The sequence below is a fragment of the Pristiophorus japonicus genome, chromosome 10 (assembly GCF_044704955.1).
Source record: "Pristiophorus japonicus isolate sPriJap1 chromosome 10, sPriJap1.hap1, whole genome shotgun sequence".
Lineage (NCBI taxonomy): Eukaryota > Metazoa > Chordata > Chondrichthyes > Pristiophoridae > Pristiophorus > Pristiophorus japonicus.
The window spans coordinates 112,512,733-112,538,379 of record NC_091986.1 but is presented as its reverse complement, the minus strand read 5'-3'; positions in this window follow the sequence as shown (position 1 = coordinate 112,538,379).

Below are 25,647 nucleotides of genomic sequence, written 5' to 3'. Positions count from 1 at the left end.
TGGAAATGATTTGGGATCAAAAGCTCAGCTCAAGGATACTGAGGTTGAAAATAGTTTGGTTCAGCCTGAGACTGGTCGGGAAGGGAGATTGAATTGGTGGCAATGTACGGAGTTTGTGGTGAGGGCAGAAGAAGCTGGTTCCGGTCTTCCTAATGCTCAGCTGGAGGAAATTGGAGCTTATCCTGTTATGTATGTGAACCTCACCTATGTGTAAAACTTGCACATAGAGGGCACACCTGTGGGAGACCTATGGGTCAGCTGTGTACACTGGTGCAAGCAGGTATAAAAGGCAGTCCACCTCGCTGCTGCCTCACTTTGGAACTATATTAAAGAGACCAAGGTCACAATGCTTTGAGCTTACAACACAGTCTCGTGGAGTTATTCTGAACTTAACAACTGGCGACGAGTTACAGATCACGAACTTTCACATGGAAATGGCTGCCGTGGTAATCTCGAGAGATTTGTTGAGGGTGATGATTGGGAAGCCTTAGTTGAGCGCCTCGACCAGTACTTTGTGGCCAACGAATTGGACACATCTGAAACAGAGATCAAGCGCAGGGCGATTCTCCTCACCATATGTGGGTCATCAGTATATGGCCTCCTTAAAAATTGGCTGGCATTGGTCAAACTAATGCAGAGCTGTGTACGCTGGCTAAGGAACATCTCAAGCCAAAGGAGAGCATCCTGATGGCCAGGTACCGCTTTTACACGCACCATCACTCCGAGGGCCAGAACGTGGTGAGTTTTGTCGCCGACCTAAGACACCTTGCAGGGCAGTGCGACTTTGCAGGATCCTGGGGGAAATGTTGCCAGACTTTTTTGTGCTTGGAATTGGCCAGGAGGTCATCCTTCGCAAACTGCTGTCTGCCGAATCCCTAGATCTGAGCAAGGCCATCACAATAGCCCAAGCCTTCACATCCACGAGCGACAACACAGAACAGATATCTTCATAGAATCGAAGCTCACCGGCAAGTACTGTGCTTAAAATAATGCCTTCAGCAGACAGGACTGTACATAGTAGGGCCCACACGACTGCAGAGGCCAGGCCCAAGGTGACTCAGAGGCCGCTGGCGAGTGCTACTGTAAATCCAATAACACCATGTTGTCACTACGGGGACAGTCACAGAGCACGTTATGTCTCAAATAAAGCAATGTGACAGAGTACTGTAGACTTGAGTAAGTGTGACCTTAGTCTCTTTATTCTGACTCCAGAGTGCTGGCACAGCATGGGAGACCTGCTTATATGCAGTGTTCCCAAGGGATGCTGGGATCCCTTGGGACTCGAACAGATGCGTCCTCTGGTAGCAGTAGAAGGCTGGTTACAAGGTGTTGCATTCATAACATCACTCCCCCCCGCCAAAGTCAATAGTATATTTATTCACAGGGTGAGACGATCTGGGGTTTTCTGTTCCCTCGTCGATCGTCTCGGTACAAATACAGGTGCAGGTGAGTTGGTTGGGCCTTCATTGGGCTGTTGTGCAGCTGGCCTTGCTGGGCTGCTGGGGATGATGAGTTTAGCTTTGTGGTCAACCGTGATGTCAGTTATCACTTGTGTGTGTATCGGAGGGTCGAAGTTGGTGGTGTCCTCTTCAGGTTGCTCGTGGTCGTCTGTGGTCCAAATGCTTTCTGCAAGTTAGTCCATTTACAAGTTTGACCTCAAACACCCTACTCCCTTCTTTGGCTACGACAGTGCCGGCAAGCCATTTGGGACCATGTCCATAGTTGAGTACAAATACAGGGTCATTGACTTCAATATCGCATGACAAATTTGCGCGAACATAGTACATGCTTTGTTTATGCCGCCTGCCCTTGACATGATCATGGAGATCAGGATGGACTAGAGAGAGCCTTGTTTTGAGTGCGCTTTTCATGAGCAGTTCAGCAGGGGGAGCCCCGGTGAGCGAGTGGGGTCTTGGGTGATAGCTGAGCAGGACTTGGGACAGGCGGGTCTGCAGGGAGCCTTTCTCGACATGCGTTTCAAGCTTTGCTTGATGGTTTAGACTGCCCGTTCTGCCTGGCCATTAGATGCGGGCTTGAACGGGGCAGATGTGACGTGCTTGATCCCATTGCGGGTCATGAATTCCTTGAATTCAGCGTTGGTGAAGCACGGCCCATTGTCGCTGACAAGGACATGAGGCAGACCGTGCGTGGCAAACATGGCTCGTAGGCTTTCAATGGTGTCAGTGGACGTGCTTACAGACATTATTACACACTCAATCCATTTTGAATAAGAATTTACAACAACCAAAAACATTTTGCCTAGAAACTGGCCAGCGAAGTCAACGTGGATCCTAGACCACGGTTTGGAGGGCCATGACTACAAACTTAGCAGTGCCTCCCTGGGTGCATTGCTCAGTTGAGAGGAAGTGTTACATTGGCGCACGCAAGACGCCAAATCTGAGTCGATGCCGGGCCATCACACATGGGATCTGGCTATAGCTTTCATCATTACTATGGCTGGCTGGGTACTGTGTAGGTCGCGTACGTACGTTTCCCTGCCTTTCTTAGGCGAAACCATGCGATTACCCCACAAAAGACAATCCACCTGTGTGGACATTTTGTCTTTGCGCTTCTGGAACAGCTTGATCTCTTCATGCATCTCCGCTGGGATGCTGGACCAGCTCCCATGGAGGACACAGTTTTTTACAGGGGACAGCAAAGGATTCTGGCTGGCCCAGGTCCTGATCTGGCGGGCTGTAACGGGTGACTTTTCATTTTCAAATGCATCCATCGCCAAGAGCAGGTCTGCAGGCTGTGCCATTTCCACCCTGGGGGTGGGCAATGGTAGCCGACTGAGAGCATCAGTGCAGTTCTCTGTGCCTGGCCTGTGGGGAATTATATAGTTATATGCGGACTGCATGAGCGCCCATCTTTGGATGCGAGCAGAGGCATTGGTATTAATACCTTTGCTCTCTGAGAATAGCGATATGAGTGGCTTATGGTCAGTTTCTAACTCGAACTTAAGCCCAAACAGATACTGGTGCATTTTTTTCACCCCTTAAACGCATGCCAGAGCTTCTTTTTCAATCATGCCTTAGGCCCTTTCAGCCTTGGACAAACTCCTGGACACATAAGCGACCGGTTGCAATGTTCCCGATTCGTTTGCTTGTTGTAACACACACCTGACCCCATACGAAGACAGATCGCAAGCTAGCACTAAACGTTTACATGGGTCATACAGAACAAGCAGTTTGTTGGAACATAAGAGATTTCTGGCTTTCTCAAAAGCAGTCTCTTGTAATTTCCCCCATACCCAGTCTTCTCCCTTGCGCAGCAACACATTCTAGCAAGTGTTTAGCAAGTTCTAGAGGTTCTAGCAAGGTGTTTAACCCAGGTAGGAAATTACCAAAATAATTGAGGAGTCCCAGGAACGACCGCAGCTCTGTCACATTCTGTGGTCTAGGCGCGTTCTTAATGGCCTCCGTCTTGGCGTCAGTAGGTCTGATGACGTCTGCCGCGATTCTTCTGCCGAAGAACTTGACCTCTGGCGCCAGGAAAACACACTTTGAACGTTTCAACCTGAGTCCCACACAATTTAGCCAATTTAGAACCTCTTCCAGGTTCTGCAAGTGTTCGATGGTGTCCCGACCTGTGATCAATATGTCGTCCTGGAAAACCATGGTTCACGGAAACGACTTTAGCAAACTCTCCATGTTCCTTTGAAAAATAGCCGCGGCCGATCGAATCCCTATCGTTCATCTATTGTAGATGAACAGAACTTTCTGCGTGTTGATGCAGGTGAGGCCTTTTGAAGATTCCGCCAGCTCCTGCGTCATGTAGGCCGAGGTCAGGTCCAACTTGGTGAACGTCTTCCCTCCTGCCAGCATCGCAAATAGGTCGTCTGCCTTTGATAGCGGGTACTGGTCCTGCAGTGAAAAACGGTTAATCGTTATTTGAGAGTCCCCACAAATTCTGATCGTGCCGTCGCCCTTGAGAACTGGAACAATCGGACTGGCCCACTCGTTGAACTCAACCGGCACAATGATGCCCTCTTATTGCAGTCTGTCTAGCTCGATCTCCACTTTCTCTCGCATCATGTATGGCACCGCACGTGCCTTGTGGTGGATGGGTCGTGTACCGGGAACCAAGTGGATCTGCACCTTCGCCCCAGAGAAATTTCTGATGCCTGGCTCAAACAATGACGGGAACGTGCTCAAAACCTGGGCACATGAGGCATCGTCGACGGACGAAAGCACTCCGATGTCATCCCAGTTCCGGCGGATTTTTCCCAGCCAGCTTCCACAGCCTTTACACGCATAGTGTTTGAAGTGGCATTGATGGGTCGATGACCACCTCCGCAGCGCCAACAAAGTGTTAATTGCCTTGCATTCACACTTGATGGCGGACTCAGTCATCTGAGGTCGTGCAGCTGCAGGCATGTACGCTCTGCCATATGCATTCCTGCCTGAAAACGACGTTACTTTTTGTGCAGTAATTGCTGATGCATCTTTGTGCTGTGAAATTTGTTTGGTGTTATCGCTGGTGGACATAAATGTCTGGGCTATCGTTATGGCTTTGCTCAGGTTCGGTGTTTCAACAGTCAGTAGTTTGCGAAGGATAACCTCTTAGCCAATGCCAAGCACAAAAAAGTCTCTTAGCATTTGCTCCAGGAATCCACCGAATTTGCAATGTCCTGCAAGGCGCTTTAGTTCGGTGACGTAGCTCGCCACTTCCTGGCCTTCAGACCGTTGACATGTATAAAATCGCCATCTTGCCATCAGAACGCTCTCCTTCGGATTTAGGTGCTCCCGGACCAGCGTACACAGTTCTTCATATGATTTCGTTGTTGGTTTCACCGGAGCAAGAAGGTATTTCATGAGGCCATAGGTTGTTGCCCCGCAGACGGTGAGGAGGATCGCCCTTCGTTTGACAGCGTTCTCATTCCCTTCCAGCACATTGGCCACGAAGTATTGGTCAAGTTGCTCCACGAAAGCTTCCCAATTGTCACCTTCTGAGAATTTTTCCAGGATACCAACAGTTCTCTGCATTTTTGCGTCATGGTTCGTTATGTATTACTCGTCGCCAGTTGTTATGTCTCAAATAAAGCAATGTGACTGAGTACTATAGACTTGAGTGTGATCTTAGTCTCTTTATTCTGACTCCAGAGTGCTGACACAGCATGGGAGGCCTGCTTGTATGCAGTGCTCCCAAGGGATGCTGGGATCCCTTGGGACTCCAACAGATGCGCCCTCTGGTGGCGGTAGAAGGCTGGTTACAAGGTGTTGCATACATAACAGAGCCGATCAATGTCGATTCAAGCACTACGTGTACAAGGGCTGTGGAACAATGGAGCACATGCAGGTAATGTGCAAGCGACCTCAGACTCACTACGTGGCAAAGTCAGAAGAGAGCAACCGATCCAGCGCGGATCACGCTGAACAAGCAGGAGAGGCAACTCAACCAGAGGATGAGGAGGAACGTATGGAGTACACACCTTCACCACCAAAAGCCCTCCGATAATGTTAAAAGTCAAATTTAACGGCATTCCAGTCTCCATGGAATTGGACACGGGGGCGAGTCAATCCATTATGAGCCAGAAGGCTTTTGAGAAACTGTGGAGTAACAAGGCACAGAGGCCAAAACTGAGCCCGATGCACACTACACTGCACACTTACACCAAAGAACTCATACCTGTTATCGGCAGTGCGGCAGTGAAAGTATCGTATGACATAAGGTTGCATGATTTACCACTATGGATTATACCAGGCGATGGCCCAATGCTGTTCGGCAGGAGCTGGCTAGGCAAGATCCGGTGGAACTGGGACAACATCAAAGCACTGTCCCCGGCGGATGATGCCCCGTGCACCCAGGTGCTAAACAAATTCCCGGCGTTATTTGAGCCAGGCATCGGCAACTTCACAGGTGCCAAAGTGCAGATACATCTTGTTCCTGGGGCACGGCCCATTCATCACAAGGCCCGAGCAGTCCCATTTATGATGCGAGAGAAAGCCAAAATCGAGCTGGACAGACTTCAACAAGAGGGAATCATATCGCCAGTCGAGTTCAACGAGTGGGCCAGTCCAATCATGCCGGTACTAAAGAGCGATGGAACGGTCAGAATCTGCGGGGACTACAAGGTGACGATCAACCAAGTCTCGTTACAGGACCAGTACCCTCTACGCAAAGTGAAGGACTTATTCGCAACGCTAGAAGGGGGAAAGTCGTTCACCAAGCTAGAACTAACCTCTGCTTACATGACACAGGAGCTGGCTGAACTGTTAAAGAAGTTGACGTGCATCAACACGCACAAAGGACTGTTCGTGTACCACAGATACCCCTTTGGGATTCGCTCAACGGCGGCAATCTTCCAGAGAAGCATGGAGAGTCTGCTGAAATTGATTCCATGCGGTGATCCAAGATGACATCCTGATCACTGGTCGCAACCGTTGGGTATGGAGAAAGAATCAGACTGAACACGGTGAGCTCAAAGTAAAGTGTGACCTTAGCCTTTTATTGCAGGTCTCAAGAGCGCCTCTCCAACCTGTGAAGCCTTCTTAAATACCTGTGTTCCCAAGGGATTATGGGATCCCTTGGGACTCTGGGGAATGAGCCCTCTGGTGGCCGTACAGAGTAAATACAAGTCGACATATATTATAACATTCCCGCCGAAAGTCAATAGTGTACCTATTTACAATGTGAATCGATCTGGGGCCCTTCTTGCCCTGGTTGATCGTCTCGGTGTGAAAGCTGGTGTTGTTGAATCATTTGTTGGGCCCTTGCTGGGCTGCTGTGCAGCTGGCCTTGCTGGGCTGCCTGGTGTGTTGGGCCCTGCTAGGCTGCTGTGGATGATGGGTTCTGCTTTGTGGTCAACCGTAATGTTGGTTGCCACAGATGTGTGTGTTGGGGGATCAAAAAAGGTTGGGTCCAAGGTGGATTGCTCAGGATAGTCCGTAAATCTGAGTTTGATTTGGTCCAAGTGTTTCCGGTGAATGAATCCATTTGACCCGAAACACCCCGCTCACCTCTTCGGCCACGAGAGTGCCGGGAAGCCACTTGGGACCTTGTCCATAATTTAACAAATACAGGATCATTGACTTCAACCTCGCGTAACACATTTGCACTATCATGGTATGCAATTTGCTGAAGCTGCCTGCTCTCTACCTGTTCATGTAGATCAGGATGAACTAAGGAGAGCCCTTTCTTAAGTGCTCTTTTCATGAGCAGTTCAGCAGATGGGATCCCAGTGAGTGAGTGTGGTCTCGTGCGGTAGCTAAGCAGGACTCGGGATAGGCGAGTCCGCAGTGAGCCTTCAGTTACCCTCTTCAAGCCTTGCTCGATAGTTTGCACTGCTCTCTCTGCCTGACCATTGGACGCTGGTTTAAATGGGGCAGATGTGACATGTTTGATCCCGTTACGGGTCATGAATTCTTTGAACTCAGCACTGGTAAAACATGGCCCGTTGTCGCTCAGCAGGACATCGGGTAAACCGTGTGTGGCAAACATGGCCCGCAGGCTTTCAGTGGTGACAATGGACGTGCTCGCCGACATTATCTCACATTCAATCCAATTGGAGTACGCGTCTACAACCACGAGGAACATTTTACCCAAGAACGGACCTGCATAGTCGAAGTGTAATCTCGACCACAGTTTGGAGAGCTAAGACCATAAACCTAGCGGCACCTACCTGGGTACATTGCTTAACTGCGAGCATGTATTACTTCTGTGAATGCAGGACTCTAAGTCCACATCGATACCGGGCCACCACACGTGGGATCTGGCTATCGCTTTCATCATTACGATGCTTGCATGGGTGCTGTGAAGGTCATTGATGAAGGTGACTCTGCCCTTCTTGGAGACCACTACTCGATTGCCCCACAGAAGGCAGTCTGCCTGTATAGACATTTCATCTTTGCGCCGCTGGCATGGCTTTATCTCTTCCTGCATTTCCACTGGGACACTGGACCAGCTTCCGTGAAGCACACAGCTTTTGCCTAGAGATAATAAGGGGTCCTGGCTTGTCCAGGTTTTTGATAGGCCGGGCAGTGACAGGTGATTGCTCACTCTCAAATGCTTCCATAACCATGGCTAGATCTGCTGGCTGCGCCATTTCCACCCCCGTGGTGGGCAATGGCAGCCTACTGAGAGCATCGGCATAGTTTTCTGTGCCTGGCCTGTGGCGGATGGCGTAGTTGTATGCGGGCAACGTGAGCGCCCATCTCTGGATGTGGGCCAATGCATTGGTATTTATTCCTTTACTCTCGGAAAACAGGGATATAAGTGGGTTATGGTCAGTTTCCAATTCGAATTTTAGCCCAAACAAGTATTGATGCATTTTCTTTACCCCATAGACACACTTCTTTTTTAATCATGCTGTAGCTCTCTAGGCCTTAGACAGACTCCTGGATGCATAAGCAACTGGTTGTAGTTTCCCGAAATCATTAGCTTGTTGCAATACATACCCGACTACATATGACGACGCATCATATGCTAGTACCAAACGCTTGCATGGATCATACATCAGAAGCAATTTGTTTGAGCATAACAATTTTCTTGCTTTTACAAAGGCATTTTCTTGGCTTTTGCCCCAAACCCATTCTCCCCCTTTTTGTAGTAAGACATGTAGTGGTTCTAGCAGGGTGCTGAGACCCAGTAAGAAGTTACCAAAGTAGTTCAAGAGTCCCAGAAATGACCGCAGCTCCATCACGTTCTGTGGCCTCGGTGCATTCTCGATTGCCTCTGTCTTTGCGTTGGTGGGCTTGATGCCGTCCGCCGCAATCCTCATTCCCAAGAACTCCACTTCAGGTGCCAGGAAAACGCACTTCGACCATTTTAACCTGAGCCCCACGCAGTTGATTCAACTAAGAACCTCCTCCAGGTTCTGTAGGTGCTGGACTGTGCTCCAACCTGTGACCAAGATGTCATCCAGGAAGACCACGGTGTGCAGGACTGTCTTCAGTAAACTTTCCATATATCTCTGGAATATCGCCGCCGCTGATTGGATTCCAAACGGGCATCTGTTATAAACAAAAAGACCTTTGTGCCTGTTGATGCAGGTGAGGGCCTTCGATGATTCCTCCAGTTCCTACGTCATGTAGGCTGTAGTCAGATCCAGCTTCGTGAACGTCTTTCCTCCCGCCAGCGTTGCAAAGTGGTCATCGGCTTTTGGGAGTGGGTATTGGTCCTGCAGGGAGAAACAATTGATAGTTACTTTGTAATCGTTACAGATTCTGACGGTGCCATCTCCCTTGAGGGCTGGGACAATAGGATTGGCGCACTCACTGAACTCGATCGGTGAAATGATGCCCTCTCGTTGCAGCCAGTCTAGCTCGATCTCTACCCTCTCATCATGTACGGTATTGCTCTCACCTTGTGATGAATGGGTCGCGCCCCCGGAATTAGGTGGATCTGCACTTTTGCTCCTTGGAATTTCCCGATGCCTGGTTCAAACAGTGAAGGAAATTTGTTTAAGACCTGGGCACACGAAGTGTCATCAGCGGGTGATAGCGCTCGGACGTCGTCCCAGTTCTAGCGTATCTTTCCCAGCTAGCTCCTGCCAAGCAGCTTGGGACCATCGCCCGGATGGTAGCTTGTGCACTGCTCCATCGTAGGAGACCTTTACAATTGCACTGCCGATTATGGGAATCAGTTCCTTTGTGTAAGTTCTTAGTCTCGTGCGAACTGGAGTTAAGAGTGACCTTGAGGCCTTGTTGCACTACAACCTTTCGAAAGTCTTTTTGCCCATGATGGACTGGCTCGCCCCCGTGTCCAGCTCCATTGACACCAGGAGTCCATTTAGTTCAACATTCAGCATTATCGGGGGACAATTCATGGTGAATGTGTGCACCCCATGTACCTCTGCCTCCTCTATCTGAGGCTCTGGTTCATAGTGATCCTCTGTGGATCTGTCCTCCTCTGCAATGCGGTGGTTTGCAGGTTTAACAGGCTTAGCAGCTCGCCTGCACACTCATTGGAGGTGTCCCATTGTTCCACAGCCCTTGCAAATGTATCCTTTGAATTGGCATGATTGGAAACGATGATCACCCCCGCAGCGCCAACAAGGTGTTAATGGCCTTGTATTCATCACCCTTAATGGTGGACTCTGAGACATCTGCGGATGTGTAGCTGCAGGTATGTGTGACCTGCCCTGTACATTATGATTCGAAAACAACATCACTTTGTTCACCGTACTTGTAGCGGCACTTGTGTGCTGAGAGATTTGCTTCATATTGCCATTGGTGGCAATGAATGCCTGAGCTATCGCTATGGCCTTACTCAAGGTCAGGGTCTCTACAGTCCAAAGCTTGCGAAGTATGGTTTCATGGCCAATGACAAGTACGAAAAAGTCTTTGAGCATGTGCTCCAAATGTCCTTCAAATTCACAATGTCTTGCAAGATGTCTCAGCTTGGCGACATAACTCGCCACTTCCTGGCCTTCAGACCGTTTGTCGGTGTAGAACTGATACCTCGCCATCAGAACGCTTTCCTTTGGGTTCAAATGCTCTCGGACCAGTGTGCACAAATCGTCGTACGATTTCTCCGTGGGTTTCGCTGGAGTGAGCAGATTCTTCATGAGGCCATAGGTTGGTGCCCCACAGACGGTGAGGAGGATCGCTCTACATTTGGCAGCACTCTTCCCCATCTAGCTCATTGGCCACAAAGTATTGATCAAGTCGCTCCACAAAAGTTTCCCAATCATCTCCCTCCAAAAAGTTCTCCAGGATGCTCACTGTTCTCTGCATCTTTGGGTTCACTATCTGTATCTCGTCGCCAGTTATTGGGTATGGAGAAAGAGTCAGACTGAACACTGTGAGCTCAAAGTGTGACCTTAGTCTTTTATTGCAGGTCTCAAGAGTGCCTCTCCAACCTGTGAAGCCTTCTTAAATACCTGTGCTCCCAAGGGATTATGGGAGCCCTTGGGACTCCGGGGAATGAGCCCACTGGTGGCTGTACAGAGTAAATACAAGTCCACATATATAACATCAACACCACCGAACACTTGCACAACCTGGAAGAGATTCTAAAGCGACTGGCCAGAGTGGGACTCAGGCTGAAATGCTCGAAGTGTGTTTTCTTGGCGCCAGAAGTCGAATTTCTGGGGAGAAAGATTGCGGCAGGCGGCATCAGACCCACGGACTCCAAGACGGAGTCCATCAAGAATGCACCCAGACCACAAAATGTGACAGAGCTGCGTTCGTACCTGGGACTCCTCAACAACTTTGGTAACATTCTACCGGGGTTGAGCACTTTGCTGGAACCCTTGCATTTGTTGCTAAGCAAAGGGTGACGACTGGGTTTGAGGTAAATCTCAAGAAACAGTCTTTAACAAGGCCAGAAACCTGCTATGCTCTAACAAGTTACTTGTATTGTATGACCCATGTAAATGTTTAGTACTAGCATGTGATGCGTCATTGTACGGGGTCAGTTGTGTGTTACAGCAAGCAAATGTTTCAGGCAAACTGCAACCGGTTGCTTATGCATCTAGAAGTTTATCCAAGGCTGAAAGAGCCTACAGTATGGTTGAGAAAGAAGCGTTGGCTTGTGTATATGGGGTTAAGAAAATGCAGCAATATCTATTTGGTCTCAGGTTCGAGCTCGAAACCGACCACAAACTGCTCAATTCACTGCTCTCAGAAAGCAAAGGTATCAACACCAATGCTTCATCCCACATCTAAAGATGGGCACTAACATTGTCTGCATATGAATATGTAATCCGCCACAGACCAGGCAAAGAGAACTGCGCTGATGCCCTCAGTCGGCTGCCATTGCCCACCACTGGGGTGGAAATGGCGCAATCCGCAGACTTGCTTCTGGTAATGGATGCGTTTGAGAGCGAGGGGTCACCCGTCAGGGCTCGCCAGATCAGGACCTGCACCAGTCAAGACCCCCTGTTATCACTAGTAAAACGATACATCTTCAATGGGAGCAGGTTGGGGGTTCCTGGGGAAATGCAAGATGAAATTAAGCCTTTTCACCAACGCAAGGATGACTGTCAGTCCAGTTGGATTGCCTCCTATGGGGGAATCGCGTGATTTTGCCCAAAAAAGGGCAGGGAAATGTTTATACGCGACCTACACAGTACCCACCCAGGCATGGTCATGATGATGACTATCGCCAGGTCGCACGTCTGGTGACCCGGCATTGACTCTGAATTAGAGTCATGCCTACACCAATGCGACACTTGCTCACAGCTGAGTAACGTACCCAAATAGGCCCCCCTGAGCCTGTGGTCATGGCCCACCAAACCGTGGCCCAGGGTCCACGTAGATTTCTCTGGCCCCTTTCTAGGGATGATGTTTCTAGTAGCAGTGGGCGCTTACTCAAAATGCATTGAATGTATAATAATCTCATCATGTACATCCACTGCCACCATTGAAAGCCTCAGGGCCATGTTTGCCACCCATGGTTTGCCCGACGTCCTTGTCAGTGACAATGGACCATGTTTCACCAGCTCGGAATTCAACGAGTTCATGACCCGCAATGGCATTAAGCATGTCAGGTCTGTCCCATTTAAGCCCACATCCAACGGCCAAGTGGAATGGGCAGTCCAAACAATCAAGAAAAGCTTGAGATGTGTAACCGACGGCTTCTTGCATACCCGGTTATCCAGGGTCCTGCTCAGCTACCGAACGCGCCCCCACTCGCTCACTGGAGTTCCCCCTGCAGAATTGTTAATGAAGAGAGCACCCAAAACCAGGCTCTCCTTAGTCCACCTGGATCTCAATGTTCACGTAGAAACCCGGCGGCACAAGCATAACATGGACCATGATCGCGCGACGGCCTCGTGTGACATTGAGGTCAATGATCCGGTGTTTGTTCTAAATTACGGTCATGGTCCCAAGTGGATTGCTGGCACTGTCTTAGCCAAGGAGAGGAATAGAGTGTTTGTTGTGAAATTGTTGAATGGGCAAACGTGCAGAAAGCATCTGGATCAGACCAAACTGCGATTCACGGACCACCAAGAACAATTTGAAGAAGATCCTACCATCTATGATCCACCAACACACACCCAACAAGCAATTGACCTTGCTGTCAACCACGAGAATGAACCCACCTTGCCCCACAGTCCGATCAGACCATCCGAGCTGCCGTGCAGCGATGGTCTGACCAACTCATCCATGCCAGGATGTCAACTCAGGTGATCGACCAGGGAACGCTGACCGCCAGATCGCCTCAGCCTGTAAATAACTCGTACTGAAACCTTTGGGGGGAAGTGATGTTATGTATGTGAACCTCACCTGTGTGTAAGACTTGCCCCTAGAGAGCACACCTGTGGGAGACCTATGGGTCACCCGTGTACCCCTGCTGCAAGCTGTCCACCACGCTGCTGCCTCACTTTGGAGTTATATTAAAGAGATCAAGGTCACAAGGGTTGAGCTTATAACACGGTCTCGTGGAGTTATTCTGAACTTAACATATCCAAGACTGGATTTCGGACAAGCCGTCTGACAAAACGGAAGTAGTGGAAGTGTCGAGAGAGCTGGTGGAGAGGTAGAACTGTGTGTTAGCCATCAGTCTGGGCTGGATTTGAACTCAGGTTCAAGAGGTGAAAGGTCAGTACCTAACTTTCAAAAACATCAGAAACAGGAATTTTGAATTTAAAATAAAATGCCATTGAAAGTTAAAAAACGTCAGGAATCTACCAAATAGGAAGACTCAGTCAGTTTTAGGATTCAGACTGCCACTTTATTGCATTGTTAACAATAAGCATTTGCTTCTGACAGGTAAACCATCTGATCTGGGTTTGATTGCTATGCTCCATGCTGCCCCCTACTGATTTAAGGTGTGCATTAAAACAAGCACTGTGTCCTGGCTTTTACTCTTCCTCTCCTCCCTCTCAAAGTGTTGATAACAGTACGCCTCTTCCTCCTCTCCTAGAGACTCTGGTTGCAGGCAGACAGCACTGGAGCAGCTCCTTCCTCCACAGACTCACAGCTCCAAGTGACTAAGCCACTCCCACAACAGCTCTACAACTATCTTAGTTGCACCTGTAAAACAATAAATCATTAAATCAAGTGCCTCCTGATTAAAGGGGGGGGCACTAAAACCGACAAACTTAAACAAATGAAACTTTAGACATTAAGTGGTTCAAATTAAAATTTGGTTGCCGGGGGTGATGATGCACTCCAATCCCTCCGGTGCCCACCTCTCGCGGAAGGCCGCAAGCGTATTGGTGGACACTACGTGCTCCATCTCCAGGGACACCCTGGCTCGGATGTAACCGCGGAAGAGAGGCAGGTGGCCTGGCTTTTAGCCTGGTGGCGAGTCCTGTGTGGAACTGTTGTCAATGTCCTGCAGAATTTAACTGCAAGGTTCCTTTAAGTGGGGTTTCCGCCCACAGGCAGCTGATTGACAGACTAGAGGCCTTTCGGGGGGGGCGGGGGAGAAGCCTGCTTCACAAGACTGAAACCTATGAGAGCTGATAAGTGCATTGGGGAACTCTCCAGCTAATTTGTTGTTATCTTGCAAAGTAACATTTGAATTTCCATCGCTAAAATGCCACCAGCAATTAAAAAAAATATTGATTTTTCCCCCCCCTACCTCCTTCCAAATAAAGGAGTAAGGGGGAGATCATGAAGATCTGGGGGGGGATGGTCCAGGCTTGTGGGTGGGTCTGATGGTGGTCTGGAGATTCCATGGAGCGGGGGGGATGGGTGGTGTGGAAGCAGAAAGGCAGACAGATCGCCATGGGGTGGTCGTGTGATTTGCAGGTAAGCGTATTGGGGCCTGGAGGAAGTACTCCTGCTCCTCCTGGCCCACAAACAGTGGTATAAAGGCACTTAACTCATGGATTCAGCGCTTCCGGCCTGCTTTCAGCTACCGAGTCTCCCCAAGGCTTGGAAACCCAGCCGCCTGTGGTTAAAAATTGAATGACTGTTAAAATGAAGGCAGGCAGCCTCAACATTAAATGCTCAACCCGCTTCCCGCGAGCGGATTGGTCACCCACCCCTCATTCCCTCTCTATTAAACATGACCCATCCCACCCATCTTGGGGAGTTAAGATTCAGCTCTGTATGTCTGTTAATTCACCCAAATAAATGAATAACTACAGAATATAAACTACAGATTAAATAGCATTTTATAAAGATCATCGTAATTGTTTTCATTCCAATTCAAAAAGTATTACATATTGATTTGCTAACAATCCAGTTCGAAATGTTCAAGATATTTAATCACTGAGAATGCATTTAACATAGCATCAACATATCATCATCATAGGCAGTCCCTCGGAATCGAGGAAGACTTGCTCCCACTCTTAAAGTGACTTCTTTGGTGGCTGAACAGTCCAATACGAGAGCCACAGTCTTTGTCACAGGTGGGACAGATAGTCGTTGAGGGGAGGGATGGGTGGGACTGGTTTGCCGCATGCTCTTTCCGCTTGATTTCTGCATGCTCTCGGCAATGAGACTCGAGGTGTTCAGTGCCCTCCCGGACGCACTTCCTCCACTTAGGGTGGTCTTTGGCTAGGGACTCCCAGGTGTCAGTGGGGATATCTCACTTTATCAGGGAGGCTTTGAGGGTGTTCTTGTAATGTTTCCACTATCCACCTTTGGCTTGTTTGCCGTGAAGGAGTTCCAAGTAGAGCACTTGCTTTGGGAGTCTCGTGTCTGGCATGCGAACTATGTGGCCTGCCAAGTGGAGCTGATCAAGTGTGATCAGTGCTTCAATGCTGGGGATGTTGGCCAGGACGAGGACACTAATGTTGGTGCGCCTGTCCTCCCAGGGGATTTGTGTTAAATCCCCCCAGTCATCAAGATCCACAGCGCGGCCCTGGACAACGTGGACCACTTCCCATATCTCGGGATTTAACACAATGGTTGGATTAAAAAGGAAGCCATCAGCCATCTTCAACACACTTTGAAGGGGTTCCATAGGAAACAGTCAATGAGTAACATTTAATAGCACAAAGTAGTTTCTGAGCCAGAATGTATTTTATTCTTTTTAACATATCAAGATTTTAACTACAAGGATTATGGATTCAAGTTCTCTTAAATAGGAACTAATCTTAAGAAGGCTCCACTATAGCAGTGAATACACATTTGCCAAGTTTATAGTTTATATGCACTTTGACTCCACAATTTAAATGATAACTTTCTAGTCAAAGTTATTGTCAATGAAAACTATAGTGCAATGAAATTTGATCTCATTGAATGTTCGGAATCAAGGTGAATTATCCTCAAACAAAAATGCTTTCATTTTTCTTTACAATAGTTATATTTGGATTGTGAGTCTGCATAACCAGACTGTACTACTGATATTTGAATTGTTTCATTTATTTATATTGAAAAGAATATACTTGCTATTTTGTAACATAGATAATTAAAATTGAAACTTTAACTTTAAACCTGTATTATACACGGTGTTAAATCTTTGGAAATCATTGCACACAACACAACACAACATATAAGGATCAGCATTACTGAAAGTTAATGATCAATTATTTGTATAGATTCAGATAAATAACATCACTCAAAAATAGACACTGGCTAAATACTGAATCAGCACCCACAGGTCATTATTAGAGGGAATAAAACAATTATCCAGTTTGGCCTGCGGGTAAATATGAAATAAAACACATTATCCAGTTTGGCCTGCGGGTAAATGTGGTTTGTGTAATACTGACCTGAAAACAGTATTTGCCAGATCTGTTAACTGCATTGTTTGTATCTTGAGTTTTACTGCAATGCATACTTCGGTTGCCTTTTTTGTTTCTTAAACTGTCTCTTAGATGAGCAAGTCACTGAAAGAGCCACTGACAACACCATCATTAGCAAAGTATTCAGCCTCTTGCATGGATGTATGCACACACATCAAAACCAGACAGAAATTCATTTTTGGAGCCTGCAGTTTGCCCTTTTGCAGCTTTGTGCTGCCACCATCTCTGTGCTTGTTTTAACTTAACTATAAATCATAAACAAACAGCACACAGCTGCAATAGGGCACTGTATTCTTCCCATTTAAATGTCTGCGTAAAAACGTCTACATTTTCTCATATAATTCTCAGCATTTGGGAAGAATTATAGGTTTAATTAGAAACCAACAACTGTAATGATTTGAGATGTTAGCGACATTACACGGGATTCATTAGTTCTAAGTGGGTGATTTTAACCTCCTCTGCCCAGTTGAAACACGGCGGTAGCAGAGTTAAACTTTCAGCACACAACCGCCCTGGTCTTGCATGTTTCCTGCTCATCGTCATATTATCACCAGGATTTTATGGGCAGCCAAGGTGTCTGCCTGAATCAGCTTCCTGAAACCATGCAAATTGGGGTCCTATAATGTACATAGGACACCAAAGCAATTCTAATGACCTACTGGACAAGGCATGCGCTCTGGATGGTCTTCTCAGTAAAACTTGATGAGCAAGAGGAAATGGTCCGAAACAGAATTGATAAAATAATTTTTGAGAGGCCAGGGGGAGCAGAAGCAACCCTCTGGGCTCCACAAGAACTACTGCCCTCTGTCAGTCTCCCATGCTCGCAGTCTGCCCACACCTACCTTTCTTCCAGCTAGGATGGCCTCTGGGACACCCTCGCCAGATGTATGTTAATGAGGCCTGGTCCTCAAAATGGATCAGGCCTCCTGCCACAGCTATCCGCTGGGAAGTTAAAACCGTGTCTTAAAGTTCTCTTCCTCCTTTTAGGGTTTTTGTCAATGTTACTCTGAAGTTAACAACTAAGAGATGTGCCTGCATGTGCCAGTTTAACTTGGTTGCCAATTTTCCTTCCTTCTCTCCCTCTGGTCTAAACTTGACACTTCTAACCAATGACCAGCCAAGGTAGAAACTTTCAACAACCTTGTCTGGATTTTCCTCTAAATTACTGCCCAGTTTGGGCCAGATTTGGGATGCAAAATGTAGAGAAATGGATTCTTAAAGGCAAATTTTTAAGCCCACTGATCAACGTTCCTGCTAAGTGGCCGCGCAGCGATCTGGAGGTACTGGTTAGGCTGCTCACCGGCTTTTATATGGCAAAAATCATGCAATGGCCAAAAGGGACCACGCACCAAAAGAAAAGGGAACATTGCCACTGATCCACCTCATGTAAATTGAGTCAAGGAGGTATGGCAAACCCCACTGACCCATTTTCCATCCCAAGCCCCAGATATTTACTGCAACTATACAAGTAGTAGAGGGGGCTGCAGGAAGGTATCCTTGAGACAGATACCACATTGAGGAGACTATTTTATGTGCTGCTACTGAAGTTTGTCATCACTTTGCTGACATATCGATCTCTTTAGTACCTTGGAGATTCAGTTAGGATTTTTGTTGCTAGTTTCATTAACTCTACACTGTTTTGCACTAGAGACATGGAATTCTGAATGGAATTTTCTCTATTCTTAAGCTGTGAAGAGGAGGATGATGAATACATGGAAGAGTATAGATTGTTTGCCATTAGAGTAAAGAGTATAGATTGCTGGCTCTTAGAATGAAGCATTGCAGAAGGCATCATATGGTATACACACATATCCACTCACAAGGGTCTACAGTCCAAGAAAGTCTTACTTAGACTTTTCTGACCATCAATACCTCAAAAGGCTGTGCTTCCTCCCAGAAGTTATTGGGAAAATAGTCAATGACTGACTGAAGATCTGCAACCCACTTACATCAGGAAATCAGCACTGTTTGTCAAGACTACCACTGCCTTGAATTTATTTGCAAATGATCCTTCCAGGCAGCATCAGGTGATCTTTCCCACATTAGTCAGGCAGAAACTCGCTACTATATAAAAAAAAACACTGATGCTTTATTCACAAAGGTTGCACAATTCATTTCCTTCCCAATGAAACCAGATGCACAAAAAGAGAGCTATCCCATATTACAAACTGTCACTATTCTCACTGGTGGAACACACTGTCTAGTATGATAACCCCTTCGATTTTATGAACATTAAAGATGTTAATTCTATTAATGTGCAACTAGTGTGTGATGTCAATGCCAGGTACACAGGAAGCTGCTATGATGCTCTCATCATGCAACAATCCACCATACCATCTCTCATGACTGAGAGCCATTTATCAGGGTAGTTAATTGGTGGTCAAAGCTATCCCTGCAGTCGTGGCTTATGCCTCCTGTAAGGCATTTTCTGATAGATATGGTGGAGCCATGCAATATAGCCCAGCTAGTGTCTCGAGAATCATTACAATGAATAAAGACTTACTGTTTCCAGAAGCTGAAGTTGATGATTAATGAGAGAGGGTGGAAGGATCCTTCTCCTCACAGCATTAGGAGAGGTCACAGGAAGGAAAGGATGTGGGAAGGACAGCTAGCATCCAGAGAAAGGAGGGGACCACCAACTGCTGAGTGTTTTCAATAGATTAAAGGTGGTTCATCAAATAAAGTTGCCTTAAACTTATCTGTTCTCCCCTATATATAAAAGTCTTGTGTCCAACATGCGCTCCAGATGTCATTGTTACAAAATGATCTCCAGGAAAAAAAAGATTGGCACGGAGTCTGAGATTTACATCGCCTGTGATTAACCTCAACAGTTTACAAGCTGCTAAAATTACTTGGAATCACCTGTTTAGATCACTTTCCCACAGGGAATACTTGACAAGTGACCTGAAATGGACAGGACAGGTTAGTTACTGAGCATTACTGCTTAAGGCCCAGCCGATTCATTTATACATTTAACTCACCAATTCAAGATTGAAATAATTCCTGATCTAGATTCTGGGTGAAAAGTATACTGAAGTCTTGAATCAAATCCTAAACTCTTGAGGATTGACCTCAATTTTTATATGGTCATTTATTTGTCCATTATATAGTCTGAATAAAATAATACAGGTTTTGAATTGTTCCAGTACAGGCATCCATTTTCATGCCATAATCTTTTCTCTGCTCCACCTCAGGGAAACAAACCCCTCCCAAAAAACTTCAAAAAGGGAGCATAGTCTCAGGATAAGGAGTCAGACATTTAAGACTGAGATGAGGAGTAATTTCTTCACTCAGAGGGTTGTGAATCTTTGGAATTTTCTACCCCAACGGGCTGTGGATGCTGACTCGTTGAATATATTCAAGGCTGAGAGAGATAGATTTTAGGACTCTAGGGGAATCAAGGTATAAGGAGATCGGGCATGAAAGTAGAGTTGAGGTCAAAGATCAGCCATGATCTCATTGAATAGTGGAGCAGGCTCGAGGGACTGTATGACTTACACGTGCTCTTAATTCTTATGTTCTAAAAGTATAAAAATGTAAGTAATGCACTGGAGAAAGCAATATTTCAGTGTCACCGCACAAACAGAACTGAGGTGGAACAGCGCTCTTTAATCAGGACTCACATCTGAAGATACTAAGGGGCCGAAATTCAGGGCCGCCACAAGCCTGGCGCACCTCCCGACTTTTTTGCGCCATTACCCCCGCAATTTTTGCGGCGGCCCCTGATCGAAATTCACCAAAACATTTTTAAAATGGGCTCCTGCAGTAAGGAGCGGCTGGTATCACCAGTTTACAGCAGTGTGGGTGGCTTGATTGAAGCAGGATCACGACAGAGAAATTCAGCAATGTGCTCATGTGTAGATAATGAGCCAGCTGCTCCCTGGCCTCCTTAAAGACCAGGGTTTGCAGTTAGACCCCGAGGAGGGAAGGAGTTGGGTTGCAGGATGGCTGTGGACCAAGGAGGGCAAGCAGATTTATGGATGTAGAGCTGGAGACCCTCATGCAGGCTGTCGAGGGCAGAGGAGAGTCTTTTATCCGGAAGTGGGGAGACCCACTCGTGAGGTCTGCACAAATGCATGGATGGAGATTGCTGGGGAGGTATCAGGGACCTCCATTCATAACCGGACTGCGATGCAGTGCAGAAAATATTTGCATGATATCATCCATCTTATAAAAGTGAGTACCTGTTCCACCAACTGCTGACCTTGCATCTGCAAGCCTCTCCTTCAATGTTCTCTTATTTCCCATCTTCACTGATTAGTCACTGAAGCAGCATTTCATTGTTGATGCCTCTATATATATGTGTGTGTTCTCGCAGTGGAGGCTCCCTTTCATCTCACACTTATAGCTGCATGTCAGGGACACACTTGTGCTCTCATTTCTGATGTGTCATCACAGTTGTACTCATCAACCATTCTTCATTTTGCAGGTCAAACTGTCTCACAATCGCATGGAGCAGAGGATGACTGGTGGTGGCGAGGCAGAGATCCAGGTCCTCACACCCTTGGAGGAGAGGGTTGAGGTGCTCATGGGCAGACATGGTACCTTCCCTGTGGCCTGCGGTACTGCTGATGCCGATGTGGGTAAGTGAAGGCCCTCCTTTAATGCTCTCTCTCCGTGAATGCGCCAGCGCCTATTGTGCCTTTCCTTCTGGAAGTCTGCTAGTTTCAGCCTCTGTGCATCAATTCTCCACCTCCCCCTCACGGCAGCCCTTGTCCCATTTATGCTTGCAGATGAGAGACCGAGTGACAGCACACCCAGCACAGCGGGGAGTGAAGCAAGTCCTGGGACACCAGCTACAGGAATGGACACAACCCCAAGAACAAGTGGCAGCACACCCAGCACAGTGTGGAGTGACGCAAGACCTGGGACACCAGTGCCAGGCCTCAATGAGACCCTTGATGACATTGAGGGCTCAAGGCCTGGAGCACACTCCATCTTTTGGGGAACTGACTGATGAGGAAGAGGAGGACACTGCTGGCACCAACGCATCACTGCTTCCACTCACATGTGCCAGCTCAGATACTGGGAGTGCGCGGTCTGATCTAGCTGAGCTAGTACAGGGGTCTGCACTGGGTGTTGCATCGGGGCCTAGCAGGCTGCAGCATGGTGACGGGGCTAGGCAACCTCAGGTGCCATCTCTCCGGGGGGGCGAGTCTGCACCGGAGTTCTGTCGAGGAAGACTCAGATAATGTCATCGATGTTGTGGCTTACAAGAGAAGGGTGGAGACCATGCATTCACAGATCTTGGGGGCACTGACAAGGGTCGTAAGTAGTCAGGAGTGTGGAGGAGTCCGCCTCCCGCATCGTCGACAGCTCTGCACACACCATGGAGCTCATCATTGCCAGTGTGCAGGTGATGGTGGACTCCCAGAGAGACCGTACGGATCCGGCTGTGATGCTGCAACCTGCAGGTGATGTGGCAGCTGCAATTTCAGCACAGGCGCGAGGGAACATTGGAGAGGATGGCCATGTTCCTGGGAGCTCAGAATGCTCGTCCACTCTGAGCAGCAGGCCACGGAGCGTCTCACTGCTGCCACGGAGCATCAAACTACTGCCATGTCTGGTGGCTTTGAGACTCTGGCTATTCTCATGCAGTCTCGGCTCGCTGTTACCCGAGATCTCAGTGTTGCGTTCGCAGCTGGGGCCACCACGGGCCTCGGTGGACCTTCCGGTGTGGCGCCACAGCACTGACCTGACCTCACTCAGATGGATGGTGTTGGTAATGTGCCGTCCCCGGGGAATGACGCAGGCTCATCGGACCAGGATCCTGATGCTGCACACCATTCCTGGACCCAGGCCTGCCACTCCACCAGTGCCTCCATGCATGGCCTCGCCCAAGCCAAGCCAGACTGAACCCTCCCAGGAGGGTGGTGACCAGTCTGCATCCGGTCCTTCCAGCCCAAAGCTGGTCGAGGGCATCCGAGAAGGACATCTGCAGCTTCCACACAAGAAACACAGCAGTCTTCCCAGATCCATGATGCAGCCACAGGGGAGACACTTAGGCATAGGAGCAGGATAGGCATGTGTGTTATAAGGAGATGCACAAAGGTGACAAATGATGTTTTTGTGTAAGTTGCTTGTACTATTTTTTGTTGTGTTGTCTTTTTGCACTGACTTGGATCATGTCATAAATCTTTATTATTTGCACATATATCTGGGCAGATGCTTCTCCCTGGTCATCGGGAAGGAGATATAGTTCACTCTATGGAGCAATAGGCAGAGAATTGGGAGATGATAGACATGTCTGCAGTCGCAGATTGGAAAGACCCTGTAACATAAAAGTTGAGAGCTATGGTTACCTTGGTCTCAATGGTCAAAGTGGTGCTGAGCCTTGTGTGAGGCTCCAGATCTTGGCGCAAGTCATTGCACAGCCCCCTCAGTACGTCCTTTCTAAATCTGAGCCTTTGCAAACATTGCTCATCACTGAGCTCCAGGAAGGAGAACTGGTGGACCTTTTGATGATAGGGCCTCTTTCCCCCAGCTCTGTCCTGGGCTCCTCTGATGGCAGCTAGCTGATCGCCTTCTCCGTGTTCCTCCTCATGTTCTGGAGCCTCTGCAGGCTGCTTCTGGCAAGGCTCCTGGCCCAGTATGTGGTGTGGGGGGATCAGAATACCTGACCCTCCTCCTCACGCTATCTCCCTCCTGGCCACCATCTCTATGTGGAGGTTGGCGGTCATCTGCAGACCCTTCTGGATGTTGGGCAACCATGGCTGCTGCCTCCCTTGCCCGCTGCCTCTATACCTGTTGCTGATGGCACCGCCTTCTCCTGCGTGCTGCCCTGCGGCTCACAAGGTAGACAAGGCATTCCCCTGCCAACATTGAGCCCATTCTATGTGAAGGCTGGACCCTCACAAGCAGGCCTCTGTGGAGCAGAGAATGAGGCCTATAGGCCTCTACTAATCAGTGAGAGTTAAAAAGTCGTCTAAACTCTCAAGAAGTGATGAAGCGTACTCTGCAGGTTTAACAAATATACAAACCAGCAGAAAAAGTTTTGACCAAAAGTACCCAATCGCAGTAATCCTCTGTTCTCCTCCTCTAGTGGTGTCGAGTAGCCCGGCAAAGTGCACCGACCCAAAAAGCTGGCGGGGGCACTGTCTTAAAAAGTAAAAGGCTGGGATTTTTATACTGAATTTTGGTGGCGTGGCCGCGTTGCGACGATCGCACCCTGATGACGTCATTATGGCTGCAAGCCCCATACTCCAGTGGAAGTCAACAGGTTGCGGCGGAAGTCGGCACTGCACCCAGAACTCCCGCGCTGAATAAGCATCGCGGGGGCCAATCATTGGAACGTGGCGGCCACTCAATTTTGCCGAATGACTGCCGTAAACCCACGGTAACGGGCCTTCCTGGGATGCTGAATTTCGGCCCAAGTCTCTTTCCCTAAATTTAACTAACAGTTAACAAAAATGTGTATGTCTGCAATACCTGCATTTGCATTTTTCTGTAAAATTTCCTACTTCAAATTGCCATTCAAAAAAGCAGCAGTCTTTCCTCTATCTAAATCGATATGTCACACAGGGAGGATATTACTCAAATACTAGAATCAGACATTTCCACCTTCTTCTCAAAGGAATCACACCTTTTAAGGTTTACTTAAAGGGGAGAGCGTTCGACACACTGGACCACCAGGGAGGGTTTCAGCCGGGCCAGTGGCCTGGCACCCAAGAGTGGGTGCCAGGCTGCCTTTTGGTGCCCCGGCCGAACCCAGGGGCATAATTGTCGGCCCGACCAGGCAGTCGGCTGTCAAAAAAAAACATAGTGGCCGGGGCAGTGCGCCCTCCCCTTGAAGAGGTGTCACGCTGCCATGGTACACAAAGTGAAAGCAAGGTGCACCGACAGAAAAAGCTGTCGGGGGCACCGTGCGACAGATCATGGATTTTTGCAGCTAAATTTCACGGGAGGTGTGATGGAGATGTGGGAGACCGGCGGTGCGCACTTTGATGATGCGCTTAGGACTGTCGGCAGCAGCAGGGACCGCCAGAAAAATCTGCGAGTTAAATTTAGATTGTGGCGGCCATTGGACCAGAAGTCAGCGGCTGCATGACTCTGCCGCCTGGCCGCCACTTTCTGGCGTTAAGTGGCCTTTTTGGGAGGCTGAATTTTGGCCCCAGTGACTCATGCATGGATAGGGCTGCACCGATACTGTCAATTCTCATAACTTGTCCAAGTGGTACTTCTTCATGTGTAATCCTGCACAAGAATATTAGCAGGCTATTTGACCATCGACAAGCATTACAGTCCTCTCTATACTCAACTGAATTACGCACTGTGTAGGAGTCAGTGAATATTGATGAAGAGTAAGGATAATGGCTGAGTGTTCCAGTCCAGGAGTGTGAGGGCCAATAATAGTGCTCACTGCCATGTGGCCGCAATCAGCTAACTCAGTACAGGGGCTCGGAGTTTTCTGGTCAATATCATTCAATAACATACTGTGTAGTGCATTTCCTATGTGGTGACCTTTCAAATATATTAATAAATCAAAGATTTTTTTTAAAGATTAAGTACCGAGGGTATTCTTTTTACAGATATTCCAGGATAAAGGTCCAAGTATAGCATTATCCTGGAACATTCCTATATTGGAGAATGTACAATGAAGAGTGAGTCACCATCAGGTTTTTGTTTGGAGATAGAAAAGTTTCCTGTTTATTTTTGAATGTATTTAACAACAATGCACATTTACATTGGGCCTTTAATGTAGAAAAGCCAAGGCAAAGGAGATATTTAGGAAGGGTGATCAAAAACCTTGTCAAAATGGTGGCTTGTAAGGAGGGTGGAGAAATGCAGATGGAAAGAAATAGTGTGGGGCCTAGGCTGCCAATGATGGAAAGGAAGGAGAGGAATGCACATAAGGCCGGAGTCAGAGAAATAGATGGTTTATGGGATGGGGTAGGGGGTCATAGCATTGGAGAAGGTTCCCGAGAGAGGGGCAAGGACATGGAGAGATTTAAACACAAGGATGAGAGCTAATGTACATCAGGGGGGAGAGGAATGATGGGTGATTTAAGCAGAGCACAACAGGCTTCCTCATTTGGCTCAGCAAGAAAGAAAAA